The sequence below is a fragment of the Phyllobates terribilis genome, unplaced genomic scaffold, assembly GCF_046119375.1.
Source record: "Phyllobates terribilis strain yellow unplaced genomic scaffold, ASM4611937v1 Scaffold_2__4_contigs__length_985480577, whole genome shotgun sequence".
Taxonomy (NCBI): Eukaryota; Metazoa; Chordata; class Amphibia; order Anura; family Dendrobatidae; genus Phyllobates; species Phyllobates terribilis.
The window spans coordinates 616,776,941-616,787,909 of record NW_027362762.1 but is presented as its reverse complement, the minus strand read 5'-3'; the positions used below and the strand labels follow the sequence as shown (position 1 = coordinate 616,787,909).

Here is a 10,969-nt window from a genome sequence, read left to right as displayed (position 1 = left end):
CTTCTCCAGGGTGCCCGGGCTCCTCCTTGTGCCCTGGCTCCTCCTTGTGCCCTGGCTTCTCCAGGGTGCCCGGGCTCCTCCTTGTGCCCTGGCTTCTCCAGGGTGCCCGGGCTCCTCCTTGTGCCCTGGCTTCTCCAGGGTGCCCGGGCTCCTCTTTGTGCCCTGGCTTCTCCAGGGTGCCCGGGCTCCTCCTTGTGCCCGGGCTCCTCCTTGTGCCCTGGCTTCTCCAGGGTGCCCGGGCTCCTCCTTGTGCCCTGGCTTCTCCAGGGTGCCCGGGCTCCTCCTTGTGCCCTGGCTTCTCCAGGGTGCCCGGGCTCCTCCTTGTGCCCTGGCTTCTCCAGGGTGCCCGGGCTCCTCCTTGTGCCCTGGCTTCTCCAGGGTGCCCGGGCTCCTCCTTGTGCCCTGGCTTCTCCAGGGTGCCCGGGCTCCTCTTTGTGCCCTGGCTTCTCCAGGGTGCCCGGGCTCCTCCTTGTGCCCGGGCTCCTCCTTGTGCCCTGGCTTCTCCAGGGTGCCCGGGCTCCTCCTTGTGCCCTGGCTTCTCCAGGGTGCCCGGGCTCCTCCTTGTGCCCTGGCTTCTCCAGGGTGCCCGGGCTCCTCCTTGTGCCCTGGCTTCTCCAGGGTGCCCGGGCTCCTCCTTGTGCCCTGGCTTCTCCAGGGTGCCCGGGCTCCTCCTTGTGCCCTGGCTTCTCCAGGGTGCCCGGGCTCCTCCTTGTGCCCTGGCTTCTCCCGGGTGCCCGGGCTCCTCCTTGTGCCCTGGCTTCTCCAGGGTGCCCGGGCTCCTCCTTGTGCCCGGGCTCCTCCTTGTGCCCTGGCTTCTCCAGGGTGCCCGGGCTCCTCCTTGTGCCCGGGCTCCTCCTTGTGCCCTGGCTTCTCCAGGGTGCCCTGGCTTCTCCTGGTGCCCGGGCTCCTCCTTGTGCCCTGGCTTCTCCAGGGTGCCCGGGCTCCTCCTTGTGCCCTGGCTTCTCCCGGGTGCCCGGGCTCCTCCTTGCGCCCTGGCTTCTCCCGGGTGCCCGGGCTCCTCCTTGTGCCCTGGCTTCTCCAGGGTGCCCGGGCTCCTCCTTGTGCCCTGGCTTCTCCAGGGTGCCCGGGCTCCTCTTTGTGCCCTGGCTTCTCCAGGGTGCCCGGGCTCCTCCTTGTGCCCGGGCTCCTCCTTGTGCCCTGGCTTCTCCAGGGTGCCCGGGCTCCTCCTTGTGCCCTGGCTTCTCCAGGGTGCCCGGGCTCCTCCTTGTGCCCTGGCTTCTCCAGGGTGCCCGGGCTCCTCCTTGTGCCCTGGCTTCTCCAGGGTGCCCGGGCTCCTCCTTGTGCCCTGGCTTCTCCAGGGTGCCCGGGCTCCTCCTTGTGCCCTGGCTTCTCCCGGGTGCCCGGGCTCCTCCTTGTGCCCTGGCTTCTCCAGGGTGCCCGGGCTCCTCCTTGTGCCCGGGCTCCTCCTTGTGCCCTGGCTTCTCCAGGGTGCCCGGGCTCCTCCTTGTGCCCGGGCTCCTCCTTGTGCCCTGGCTTCTCCAGGGTGCCCTGGCTTCTCCTGGTGCCCGGGCTCCTCCTTGTGCCCTGGCTTCTCCAGGGTGCCCGGGCTCCTCCTTGTGCCCTGGCTTCTCCCGTGTGCCCGGGCTCCTCCTTGCGCCCTGGCTTCTCCCGGGTGCCCGGGCTCCTCCTTGCGCCCTGGCTTCTCCCGGGTGCCCGGGCTCCTCCTTGCGCCCTGGCTTCTCCCGGGTGCCCGGGCTCCTCCTTGTGCCCTGGCTTCTCCCGGGTGCCCGGGCTCCTCCTTGTGCCCTGGCTTCTCCAGGGTGCCCGGGCTCCTCCTTGTGCCCTGGCTTCTCCAGGGTGCCCGGGCTCCTCCTTGTGCCCTGGCTTCTCCAGGGTGCCCGGGCTCCTCCTTGTGCCCTGGCTTCTCCAGGGTGCCCTGGCTCCTCCTTGTGCCCTGGCTTCTCCAGGGTGCCCGGGCTCCTCCTTGTGCCCGGGCTCCTCCTTGTGCCCTGGCTTCTCCAGGGTGCCCGGGCTCCTCCTTGTGCCCTGGCTTCTCCAGGGTGCCCGGGCTCCTCCTTGTGCCCTGGCTTCTCCAGGGTGCCCGGGCTCCTCCTTGTGCCCTGGCTTCTCCAGGGTGCCCGGGCTCCTCCTTGTGCCCTGGCTTCTCCAGGGTGCCCGGGCTCCTCCTTGTGCCCTGGCTTCTCCAGGGTGCCCGGGCTCCTCCTTGTGCCCTGGCTTCTCCAGGGTGCCCGGGCTCCTCCTTGTGCCCGGGCTCCTCCTTGTGCCCGGGCTCCTCCCGGGTGCCCGGGCTCCTCCTTGTGCCCTGGCTTCTCCAGGGTGCCCGGGCTCCTCCTTGTGCCCGGGCTCCTCCTTGTGCCCTGGCTTCTCAAGGGTGCCCGGGCTCCTCCTTGTGCCCGGGCTCCTCCTTGTGCCCTGGCTTCTCCAGGGTGCCCGGGCTCCTCCTTGTGCCCTGGCTTCTCCAGGGTGCCCGGGCTCCTCCTTGTGCCCTGGCTTCTCCAGGGTGCCCGGGCTCCTCCTTGTGCCCTGGCTTCTCCCGGGTGCCCGGGCTCCTCCTTGTGCCCTGGCTTCTCCCGGGTGCCCGGGCTCCTCCTTGTGCCCTGGCTTCTCCCGGGTGCCCGGGCTCCTCCTTGTGCCCTGGCTTCTCCCGGGTGCCCGGGCTCCTCCTTGTGCCCTGGCTTCTCCCGGGTGCCCGGGCTCCTCCTTGTGCCCTGGCTTCTCCAGGGTGCCCGGGCTCCTCCTTGTGCCCTGGCTTCTCCAGGGTGCCCGGGCTCCTCCTTGTGCCCTGGCTTCTCCAGGGTGCCCGGGCTCCTCCTTGTGCCCTGGCTTCTCCCGGGTGCCTGGGCTCCTCCTTGTGCCCTGGCTTCTCCAGGGTGCCCGGGCTCCTCCTTGTGCCCTGGCTTCTCCCGGGTGCCTGGGCTCCTCCTTGTGCCCTGGCTTCTCCCGGGTGCCCGGGCTCCTCCTTGTGCCCTGGCTTCTCCCGGGTGCCCGGGCTCCTCCTTGTGCCCTGGCTTCTCCAGGGTGCCCGGGCTCCTCCTTGTGCCCGGGCTCCTCCTTGTGCCCTGGCTTCTCCCGGGTGCCCGGGCTCCTCCGGGTGCCCGGGCTCCTCCTTGTGCCCGGGCTTCTCCTTGTGCCCGGGCTTCTCCAGGGTGCCCGGGCTCCTCCTTGTGCCCGGGCTTCTCCAGGGTGCCCGGGCTCCTCCTTGTGCCCTGGCTTCTCCCGGGTGCCCGGGCTCCTCCTTGTGCCCTGGCTTCTCCCGGGTGCCCGGGCTCCTCCTTGTGCCCTGGCTTCTCCCGGGTGCCCGGGCTCCTCCTTGTGCCCTGGCTTCTCCAGGGTGCCCGGGCTCCTCCTTGTGCCCTGGCTTCTCCAGGGTGCCCGGGCTCCTCCTTGTGCCCTCGCTTCTCCAGGGTGCCCGGGCTCCTCCTTGTGCCCTGGCTTCTCCAGGGTGCCCGGGCTCCTCCTTGTGCCCTGGCTTCTCCCGGGTGCCTGGGCTCCTCCTTGTGCCCTGGCTTCTCCAGGGTGCCCGGGCTCCTCCTTGTGCCCTGGCTTCTCCCGGGTGCCTGGGCTCCTCCTTGTGCCCTGGCTTCTCCCGGGTGCCCGGGCACCTCCTTGTGCCCAGGCACCTCCTTGTGCCCGGGCTTCTCCAGGGTGCCCGGGCTCCTCCTTGTGCCCTGGCTTCTCCCGGGTGCCCGGGCTCCTCCTTGTGCCCTGGCTTCTCCAGGGTGCCCGGGCTCCTCCTTGTGCCCGGGCTCCTCCTTGTGCCCTGGCTTCTCCCGGGTGCCCGGGCTCCTCCGGGTGCCCGGGCTTCTCCAGGGTGCCCGGGCTCCTCCTTGTGCCCGGGCTTCTCCAGGGTGCCCGGGCTCCTCCTTGTGCCCTGGCTTCTCCCGGGTGACCGGGCTCCTCCTTGTGCCCTGGCTCCTCCGGGTGCCCGGGCTCCTCCTTGTGCCCTGGCTTCTCCTGGTGCCCGGGCTCCTCCTTGTGCCCTAGCTTCTCCAGGGTGCCCGGGCTCCTCCTTGTGCCCTGGCTTCTCCAGGGTGCCCGGGCTCCTCCTTTACGTCCGCTGTGTGTCTGTTATTGTCTGCAGCAGTGATGTCACCTCGACAGCGTTGCAGACAGTAATTGAGCTAAACAGCTCTGCCCAAGTGGACAGCACAAGCTGCTTAGAGCCGCTGATCTCAGTGATTGGCTGCTGCTTTTTCAACGTAACATTAGCGCTGCAGACAATAGCAGACACCTGGAGCAGCGGCAGAAATTTAAACTCGGACCCAGTGAGGGTGAATAAAGCATAGTTTTTGTTTCTTTAACCCCTTCACATCCTAGCCTGTTTTCCCCTTCATGACTTGGCCCATTTTTTTTCAATTCTGACCACTGTCACTTTATGTGGTAATAAATCTGGAACGCTTCAACGTATCCCAGTGATTTTGAGAGTTTTTTTCATGACATATTTTACTCCATACCAAAATGGAGAACCAGGGAATGACTCTGTCTTTGCCACCGAGTGAGATCAAGGTGCAGGAACTTCAGGTTGCTTGTAAGTAAAACATTTTTATTCACACTGTCAGGGATTCACAGGGTCCCGATTACTCACAGAGACCACCCACTGTGATCTCTTGAGCGAACAGCTCTCTGCTGCCCCTATCGTCTGGACAATTGAACAAATGGGCCGACGATCAATATAGGAGGCTGCAGGCTGTTCTCATTAAGTAGTTATCGGCAAGCTAACAGTGAGCGTACGGCATACACACCCCCTTCCACCGCATGGAATATGTGTATATACCCTCGTACTATCACTGATAGCCTCACAATAACCTGCTTAATATTCGCTGCCACCACCGATCAGATTTGAAATATAATACAGGCCTGATTGGACTCCTGCTTTCTGGTAGCGTGTGGCTTCGGAGGAGGGAACGATAACAGAGCAAAAGAAACAGAAATATTAAATTTTATATTTAATCCAAAAGGGAGGCAGGTTTTATGAAAAATATACAAAAGGTTTTACAAAGAGAGACAATACAATACATATGCAGTTACATGAAAATTAACGGGATTAATATAAGAAACGTACTATACCAATCGCAGAGACGATTCAGTTTAGCTGGAGGGAAGGCGCTCCAATGGACCGCTATCGAACGGGACCCCTGCTACAAAATATGTAACTTCCGGCAGGAGTATGGACCCATCTTCAGCTGGGTCTTTTATGCTGAGTGGGGGACCTGCCCACACACCCCCTGTGATGACATCACTTGGGCGGGGCTTTACCCTTCATGTTTTTATTAAGATATCTAACTTCCGTGATAACTCCTCGCTGGTTGAGTGCAGAAGCCCGCGAGTGATACCATATTTTCCATTACGAATTTACCTTTCTTTAGAGACCACACATGGCATAGCTGCGGTCTGTTATTTTGTACTTTTGCATTACAGCTCACTGGAAGGGCGTTCAAATTCAGAAAATTATGCATATGGTTCCTTAGCTGACCCTGCCGCTAAAAATATGTGTCCCATTATTATCGGAAGTATAGAACTTCCAATACTCCATATTTCATGTCGGTGCAGAGACTGTTGAACAAATGGGGATGCCCTGGGGGTGAGAGAAAATTCTTTTTGAAGCTAGGAGCAGCATCCTCCTCACCCAGGTGTATATTTATCACAGGCCTGTGCTACTAGGATAACATTGGTATGGTAATGAGTTTGCCACCTCTGGCCTGAACTGCTATTTGCATAGAAGCAACTGGTTAAAGTGTCAGCTCTTCTACTCTGACAAATGGTAGATAGGGGAGGAGGGAAGAGCGATTTCAAAGGGAGAGAGAAATTCTTAAAATTTTCTATGACACACTGTAATATATAAAACAAAACTTAAATACACATCGCATTTGGCTGTTTGCAGCCCTCTTCAGGTACAGTTGAAACCAGAAGTTTACATACACTATATAAAAAGACACATATGAATGTTTTTCTCAATATCTGACATGAAATCAGAATAAACCTTTCCCGTTTTAGGTCAATTAGGATTAAAACCATAATTTTTAATATTTGCCAAATGCCAGAATAATGAGAGAGAATGTTTTAAGGCATTTTTATTACTTACTGCAAAGTCAAAAGGTTACATACATTTCATTAGTATTTGGTGCCATTGCCCTTAAACTGAATGACTTGGGTCAAACGTTTGCGATATCCTTCCACAAGCTTCTCACAATAGTTGGTTGGAATTGGGGCCCATTCCACCTGACAAAATTGGTGTAGCTGATCCAGGTTTATAGGTCGCCTTGCACACACCTGCCTTTTCAGCTTTGCACATAAATTTTCAATAGGATCGAGTTCAGGGCTTTGTGATGGCCACTCCAAAACATTGACTTTGTTATCCTTAAGCCACTGTGTTACCATTTTGGCAGTATGCTTCGGGTCATTGCCCATTTGGAAAGCCCATTTCCGCCCAAACTTTAACTTCCTAGCTGATGTCTTGAGATGTTGCTTCAGTATTGTCACATAATCTTCTTTTCTCATGATGCCACCTTTTTTGTGAAGTGCACCAGTCCCTCATGCAGCAAAACAAACCCACAACATGATGCTGCCACCCCCCGTGTTTCACAGTTGGGATGATGTTTTTAGGCTTCCAAGCTCCTCCCTTTTTCCTCCAAACGTAATGATGGTCATTATGCCCAAAAAAGTTCAATTTTAGTTTCATCAGGCCACAGGACAGGTCTCCAAAAATTAAGGTCTTTGTTCTTGTGTGCATTTGCAAACATTAATATGGCTTTTTTTGTTTCTTTTGGAGTAATGGCTTCTCCTGGCAGAGTGGCCTTTCAGCCTACGTTGATACAGTACTCGTTTCACTGTGGATATTGACACAATCTTACCAGCTTCCACCATCATCTTCACAAGGTCTTTTGCTTTTGTCCTTGGCTTGATATGCACATGTCGGACCAAAGCACGTTCTTCTATGGGACACATAACCAATCTTCTTCCTGAGCGGTATGATGGCTGGACATTCCCATCTTGTTTGTACTTGCGTATAATTGTTTGTACAAATGAACGAGGCACCTTCAGGTATCTTGAAATTGTACCCAAGGATGAGCCAGACTTGTGCAAGTCCACAATTCTCTTCCTAATATCTTGGCTGAGTTCTTTAGACTTTCCCATGATGCTACACAAAGAAGCAGTGTGTTTCAGGTGTGCATTAAAATACATCCACAGATGTGTCTCTACCTCAGATGTTGCCAAAAAAGCTATCTGAAGCTATCGCTGACCGCTCGCTAGGCATCATGTGACCAGCACGTCACAGCCCAGCATCCAGTGTGCTCTTTACCAATGAATGCAGAGGAGAGGGAAAGCGCGCGGTGGATGCTGGGCTGTAACGTGCTGTGAAACCCCGCCCACAGCCCATCAATTAGCTGGGAGCGCGTCACTGGGTCACGCCCGGCTGCAGCCGGAACTTGATGTGACATCAGAGGATGCCGGAGCCGGCTACAGCCGGGGTCACACGATGCCTAGTGAGCGGTCAGCGATAGCGCCGCTCACAGGCAAGAAGGACAAGACAAGGAAAATACAAAAACACTTCTTTCCACTCTTTAAATTGATGGGGGCATTGTTTATAGTAGTGGACAAACTCTTTAAATATCCAAAATGATTCTTTAGCATTCAATGTCTTTTTTTAAATTTAGTGATTCTGTATTGATTTGTTCCAGTGGTATAACTTTGACTGATTATTATATGGAATGGTACGGAATAGAAGGCTATAAAATTTGTGAGAGGACTCAATGACAATGAATGGGGCCTTACATTCACGACTCGTAGTGCGAGTGATAAAATTATATATCTAGATCTGGAATTATTCCTTATGGATAAGACCATCATGAGCCAAACACACTTTAAAACAATCGATGGAAATGGGTATTTAGACTTCAATACTGCTCATTTCCCGAATTGGAAAAAAAGAATATCCCATCAAGTCAATTTCACCAATCAGGAGAAATTGTACCTTAAATGGGGTTGTTTACTACTATTCAAAATAGCCCAATGTGTTTTTATGCTGAATAGAATCTTCTTTCTAATTACCTCCCTCTGCTGTTTCTGCTTGTGAGTGGCGCTATCACTGGCCGCTCACAGGCATCACATGACCTCCTATTGCAGCCGACTGACATCCGCTGATGTCACGTCATAATTCCAGATGCAGCCGGGGGTCCCTCTTCTGTGTTCCACGGTGGCTGCTAGGTTGTGGGTGTGGTTACCCCGCGCGTCACACCCGGCATCCACCACGTGCTCTTCCTCTCCCCATTCATTGGGAAAGCGCGCAGTGGATGCTGGGTGTGATGCTGTGGGGTAACCCGCCCACAACACAGCAGCCACCACAGGGACCCCAGCGCTGAGTCACGCCTCACTTGACGTGACGTCAGTGGGGGGGTCACGTGCTGCCTGTGAGCGGCCCGCGATAGCGCCGCTCACAGGCAGAAACAGCAGCGGGTGGTAAGAAGGAAGCTTCTTTTCATCATAAAAATACATTGGGCTATTTTGAATAGTGGTGGACAACCATTTTAATGTCTGATTACATAAATCAATCAAATTCTTAAAGTAAAAGATATCCCATGGGAATTGTGGAAATAGCTTTTCAAAAAAATTTAAATTTAACACAAATTGATTGTCTCAATAAACAAAATAAGAAGGAAGAAGAAGGGCAGGGAGGATAAAAACCTATGGAGACACAATTTTATTACGGCATATAACCAGAGTAATCAGTATATCTGTAAGGCTATGTGCCCACGATGCAGAAATGCTCAGGATTTTTTCCTGAGCGTTTCTGCATCTCCCTGGCAGAAAAAACGCATGCAGATTGTACATGCGTTTTTCCTGCCAGGGGCATGCGGATGTGAAGCGTTCATCACATGCATTTCCGCATGCGGGTTGACAAGCGATTTTAGCATCACTTGGAAAGTGCTTGACAACTTGGTCACACTATATAAATCCATGCAACCGGCATGGATTTATATAGTGTGACCGAGAGAATGTCAAAAAATAAATATATACTTACCCTCTGATGGCCCGCGCTGTCTTGCTTCACCGTCCCGGCTGCCGGCAGCGCTGGATTGAAGGAACTGCCGACGTCAGCGTCGCGTGACCTGTCACATGACTCTGACGTCAGGTCCTTCATTCCATCGCGAAGTGCCAGGAAGCAAGGAGGAGCACAGCGCGGGCCACCGGAAGGTAAGTATTTATTTATTTTTTATTTTATTCTTTTTTTACAGCTTTTTTAATGGTACCTGGGTGTGGATGAGACTCTCCTCTACACTCGGGTACCATCCGCACATTAGAACGCGCCAATTACGCAAGTACAGATGCAGTCTTGCGGAATTGGCGCGTTCTAATGCAAGTCAATGGCGGCGAAAACGCAGCACTTCCGCAAAATAATTGGTAGTGCTGCGTTTTTTTCCGCAATGATAATCCGCAGCGTAAATTTCCGCAGCATGTGCACAGCACATGCGGATTATCATTGGGGAACATGGCAGGCCTTCTACCATGCGTTTTTTAAGCGTTTCTGCAGCGTTTTTGCCACTGCGGAAACGCTTAAAAAACGCATCGTGGGCACACAGCCTAACACTTTAAAGAAATATTGATACTTTTTTAAAAAGGACCCTATATTAAAAAGTATTTTGCCTAATGAACCACAAATCAATTGTTGGAATGGGCACAACGGTAAAAAAAATGATGGCTCCAAGTAAATTGAAGAAAAGGAAACCCCAAAAAATCAATGTTGATCCATCAGTTTATAAAGAGGGGGGAGTCTCTAAATGCTGCTGTAAAATTGTAAATCATGGAGCTTAAGAAATTAATTCTAATAGTACGGGAGAAAAACATAAGATGTCACAAAATCTAACATGCAATTCTGATCACGTGATTTATGTGGTAACCTGTGTCTGTGTAGGTCATACGACCCAGGCTCTGAGATCATGCATGAATGGCCACAAACTATGTAAAAAATGTGTTTTTGAAATGGCCTATCTAGACATATAGTGATGAAGCACAATAAAAACTTTGATTTGGTCAAAGTTACACCACTGTAACAAATATAGCATAACTAAACAGAAAAAAGACACTGACTGCTAAAGAATCATTTTGGATATTTTAAATTGCAAAGTTTATTTCCGGATAGTCTTAACGATAAACTAGAACAAGTTTGATCAGTAACTTTACAAATGAGTTCTATTAGGTGTCTTTTTATATATGAGTATTTGTCATGTAAAGTGTGTGTGTGTATGTGTATATATATATATATATATATATATATATATATATATATATACAGTGGTGGCCAAAAGTATTGGCACCCCTGCAATTCTGTCAGATAATACTCAGTTTCTTCCTGAAAATGATTGCAATCACAAATTCTTTGGTAATATTATCTTCATTTAATTTGTCTTCAATGAAAAAAACACAAAAAGAATTCTCCTAAAGCCAAATTGGATATAATTCCACACCAAACCTAAATAAGGGGGTGGACAAAAGTATTGGCACTGTTTGAAAAATCATGTGATGCTTCTCTAATTCGTGTAATTAACAGCACCTGTAACTTACCTGTGGCACCTAACAGGTGTTGGCAATAACTAAATCACACTTGCAGCCAGTTAATATGGATTAAAGTTGACTCAACCTCTGTCCTGTGTCCTTGTGTGTACAACATTGAGCATGGAGAAAAGAAAGAAGACCAAATAACTGTCTGAGGACTTGAGAAACCAAATTGTGAGGAAGCATGAGCAATCTCAAGGCTACAAGTCCATCTCCAAAGACCTGAATGTTCCTGTGTCTTCCGTGCGCAGTGTCATCAAGAAGTTTAAAGCCCATGGCACTGTGGCTAACCTCCCTAGATGTGGGCGGAAAAGAAAAATTGACGAGAGATTTCAACGCAAGATTGTGCGGATGGTAGATAAAGAACCTCGACTAACATCCAAACAAGTTCAAGCTGCCCTGCAGTCCGAGGGTACAACAGTGTCAACCCGTACTA

At 53.0% G+C, this 10,969-nt stretch overlaps 1 protein-coding gene across 2 annotated transcripts in view; it reads left to right on the top strand.

Annotated features, from left to right (window-relative positions):
• MYO19 (myosin XIX) overlaps positions 1–10,969 on the top strand; it is a 264,615-nt gene that overhangs the window by 952 nt on the left and 252,694 nt on the right. The gene's annotated exons all lie outside the window — the stretch shown is intronic.